General features: G+C 33.8%; 1 protein-coding gene and 1 long non-coding RNA gene across 10 annotated transcripts in view; one reads left to right on the top strand and one right to left on the bottom strand.

The window, feature by feature from the left end:
- The window catches only part of LOC106457467 (Down syndrome cell adhesion molecule-like protein Dscam2), a 125,614-nt gene that overhangs the window by 75,193 nt on the left and 45,807 nt on the right, over positions 1 to 4,614 (top strand). The gene's annotated exons all lie outside the window — the stretch shown is intronic.
- The window catches only part of LOC106457474, an 18,898-nt gene that overhangs the window by 6,888 nt on the left and 7,396 nt on the right, over positions 1 to 4,614 (bottom strand). The window contains exon 2 of the long non-coding RNA XR_001290706.2: positions 4,139 to 4,141. This is a non-coding gene — a long non-coding RNA (uncharacterized LOC106457474). The remainder of the gene's footprint in view (positions 1 to 4,138; positions 4,142 to 4,614) is intronic.

Below are 4,614 nucleotides of genomic sequence, written 5' to 3'. Positions count from 1 at the left end.
ACGGAAAGTTAATTAACAAACGGAGACGTAACAGTATGTACAAAAAATTATTTACACTATAGAGATCATAGGCATGTCATAAACACTATATATAGTTCTCTTCTTGTTGTAAAAAATTCCACTTAGGCCTATTCAATTGTTTTAGAATTTCAGTTGACAAGCCGAACTACCATTCTCTATTTCTATCGTACTAGTAGTTCATGTATAATTCATTTACTCTGGCTCTTTGAGCCACTGAAGTTGTATCCTGAACTTCCGATACTCGTCTGCTTTTTCTTATTAAGACATACTTCCAATAATCGTCTACTTTTTGTCAAAGTCCACACAGGCAGGTTCAATTGCTTTAGAACACCCTTTGATGAGACAAATTATTCTCCTAAAGTGTCAGAAAACTGTTAATCTCTCTTTAACATATCAGCTGTTAGGCTATCCACTCCTCCAAAGGTTAACAGGTTTTCTAACCTTTTCTTTGACCGTACTTCTACTTTCCGTTCTCTAGTCTCTCGTTTGCTCTGTCTGTCTGCTGTTTCCGCTTGTCTCACACTACTTATATGTTTATCACTTAATCGTCTGCCCGATTTTTATAAATCTGTATATTCTCGACGTCAATGTATTGCACGCGACATTCTATAGTCTCAATATCAATAAATTACAAACACAACTACCAACAAACTTCTGCTTATAAATCTCTTATCATAACAAAAAGCAACACAAAACAATCATGAAATATTAACTCACAAAATAATTAATTAACACTATCTACACTAAACAGTCTTTTATATAACGACAGAATAGAATATATCATTATATACATCAATAAATGAAATATATATAAATTTTTAATCCAACTCACTTAAAATCTATTTACATTATATTTATTTTATAACAATACTTTTCTGCAGTGGCATAGCGATAAGTTTCAACACTTATAACGCTCAAAACCGGGTTTCGATATCCTTGGTTGGCATAGCACAGATAGATCATTGTGTAGCATTGTGCTTAACTACAAAAAACAGACAAAAAAACAACAACATATACTTTCCTGCACACTAAGTTTACGTCCTCGATCAGATCAGAAAAATTAGATAGTTTGATACATAATATTCTATAGATAATTAGATAGTTTGATACATAATATTCTATAGATAATAAGATAGTTTGATACATAATATTTTATAGATAATTAGATAGTTTGATACATAATATTCTATAGATAATTAGATAGTTTGATACATAATATTCTATAGATAATAAGATAGTTTGATACATAATATTTTATAGATAATTAGATAGTTTGATACATAATATTCTATAGATAATTAGATACATAATATTCTATAGATAACACTGCCAGCGATTCTGATCTTTCCTGAGACATGGTAGAAAAGAGCTAAGTTTTGATAAGCTTAAGATGAGAAAAACTTCTTTCTGTCTAAACAACACAGTAACTGGAATAGTCAGGACTATGAGAAATGCTCCATATACACTTGAATAGATCATGTTATTTTCTATGATAAATTTCAAGGCAGGAGTTATATTGGTATTAGGTGGTATGATCCTGCAAAGTACATAAAATTTTCGTATATCTCTAATTCATTGATGTCGCGTGAACTTTCGAAGCTGAGATTAATCATAAGATATTTGCAATGCTGAAGAAGCTCTTCTGTAATGGTGCGAAGTTTATAAAAATATAAAATTTTCTGCATATTTGTAAGAGCCTGAAATAGGGTTTCGGTACTTATACAAGTTGTTTCAGCTATAACATTAAAGTAATGAATCTTGAATGCTTATTTAGAATCATTAGTGCATTTGTTCTCACTTTCATAATTAAATATTTTTTTCTTTATTCGCTGTCGCCCTTTTCTGAACTCAGATCGTTGGCAGTTGAAAGTACTAATTCAAAGCCTGTTGATTTATATTCGCCAATCCACTGTAAAAACTCTTTTATGTGCTTTATAGTACTGCCCAAATGTATGTTATTACTCTGCCATAATTTACCATAGCTTTTACATTTATTAATAGATCATACCGTATAATAAGATATACTAAAAATCATATACCATGATCTCATTACTGAGAGAAACGCATTGACTACGAAGTTTGGGATCGCCCTTACACTTGACTGATAGCTTCAGTAAAAAATCACAGATCAATTCGAGTTAAAACCAGACAACTTTCAAACTATCTATGCAGCGCTTCCATCTAGTTTCTGAAAGTGGATTTAGGGTAATATTTACCTTTTCTTTTAATATATCCCACATGCTTGAAGACACTGAAAATATAATATAAAGCTTTTGAAGTAAACCAAAAAATATGTCAGCCCTTGTACAAGATGAAACAGCATTTTCTAAGGTCAAATTCCAACTATGACAACCACAGGGACAGAAGGAAGCTCGTAAATTGATATGAAGTATTTTTGCTTTTACACCATTCTTTTCACTATTGCACGCATATTTGCACCATTATAATAGCCAAGCCAATGTTTTCTATTTCTGCCAAAATTATCTTGGACAGACTTATTACTGTTATTTATAATACTGGCAGAAAACCAATAAAATGATCTTCAATTTCCCCAGTATTGCGTTCAACATGGCGCAATATCATTGCCATTTGTTCACGATGACTCACGTCTCCTTTACAGTCCGAAATAAATGCGTAATATTTCGCCTCTCTTACTTTCTCTAATATCTTTCCTGCCTTTCACCTTTTTAGCCATAAAATCAATTAATACGTTTTGTATGGTTTTACTGAAGTAGCGAGTGTGAATTTCATTCCTTGTGACACGACCTAAATGTTCTTACATGATTGGATCAAACTTACTTAGGTTATTAGATTATTCGCATATTTTTCACTATTTTAATTACTATACTCACTTCTCTCACCATTTTCAAATATTTGCTCATAGATCCTTTTGAATGTGTTACTGAGTTTTCCAAAGCAGCTTTTTTCCTTTCAATGATCCAGATTCATATTTTTTACCTCTATCACGATCTCGGCTTGCCATTGTTATATAAAACGTAAGAAGATAAAGACAATTAAAAAAATAAAAAGTCGTAACTAGATTCTGCAGACGCAGTCTAGAACAGAATTTTGAATCTATGACTTTTTTAATTTTAGTAGTGGATGAACCCGTTCGATGCACAGTGAGAGGCTTTCTACTTGTCTCTACGTTAAAATACTTGTATTTGCGAGCTTTCGGCCTTCCAACCGGAGCCTTCAACGGGCAACAAAGAGTTCATTCGTGTATAATTCTGCATATTAATTTATCTACGTTATGAGTCTTAAACAACAGATTTATTGTTGTTCTTGCTTCTCACGATTAGATTTTTATCTTATTACCTCGCCTCCATGGTTACTGTTTGTAAATAGAAATATATAGTTAACCGCATAGACGACAAAGATATCGAAATTAAAGAATAAGTTAAACATTTAATCGCCGAGTGTTTTATATTTATTTTAAATATATTGTTACGTATCTGCTTGTTTGTTAATTTCCGGTATAAATTCTTTCCGAGAAACTTCAGCGATACAAGTCCTTTCTTGATTAAAACTAGTTTATTCTTTCTCGATACAAACTTTGTAATACACGGAATTTCCACAGTCACTTTAAACTTAACAACCTTTTTAACACACGCTATAAATCACAGCGATTCACACACTTTACTTATGGTGCCTACTGTTCGCTTGACGCAGTTATCAGTCTCTTCAATCTATCTATATCTTCAATCGCGCTGGTTTATCTCGCCAGGCTTATATACTAAAAAAAAGGGCGCCTCGAACAAACTCGAACATCCCCGATAATTCATGATTCTTCGAGAAGCTGCAGTGAACATGCTCCCAGGGTCACGTGACTTCCGCTGTCGTAACACTGACCCTTCCTTAGTATTGTTCGTCCCGAACAATAACCACTTACAGTAAACCAATAGATAATTAATAATAACTTAATTAAATGTACAAAATTTACAAACACAAAATTAAAATACAACAAAGTCTCTTAATTTTACACGACGTTTCTTCTTTCATACTGGTCTCCGTTTCATTGGCTTCTGCTTCACGTGGGGTTCATCTGCTTCATCAGGAAATGTCCCATTATCGGTAGCAGTCACATCAGTGGTAGTAACTTCATTGACGGCTTCACTGTCTTCCTTCTCAAAACCGGGTAGAGGTTTCTCCTTCAACAGTGGCTTTATCAGGTGACACGTCTTTAGCAGCATCATTTGTTCCAATGTTCACTTCATTACAACTGAAATTATCTGGACCGTGATAACGCCAAAGCCTGTTGGCATGCACCACCTTTGGCTTACCTCGCCAGCCACATTTTATTCGAAAAGTCACGTCTGAGAGACGATCCACTATGTCATGTGGGCCTTCCCATGGAGAAGACAACTTAGGAGACTTCCCTTTGGTCTTCCTGAAATTATACAACCACACCTTGTCTCCTGGAACAAAGCTGACTTCAGTAAATCTCTTATCATAACATAGCTTCATGGAATCAGCAGACGTTTTCAAGTTTAAACGCACTGGATGATGAATATCATCCTTCCGTTCAGATAACACTTTCACAAACTCTGACACATTTTCAGGCAACTCTTCGTAAGGTGGGCGTCCTGTTAT

This window comes from Limulus polyphemus, unplaced genomic scaffold, assembly GCF_000517525.1.
Source record: "Limulus polyphemus unplaced genomic scaffold, Limulus_polyphemus-2.1.2 Scaffold335, whole genome shotgun sequence".
NCBI lineage: Eukaryota > Metazoa > Arthropoda > Merostomata > Xiphosura > Limulidae > Limulus > Limulus polyphemus.
Note: the sequence above shows the minus strand (reverse complement) of the source record. Positions and strands in the feature narration are given on the sequence as shown.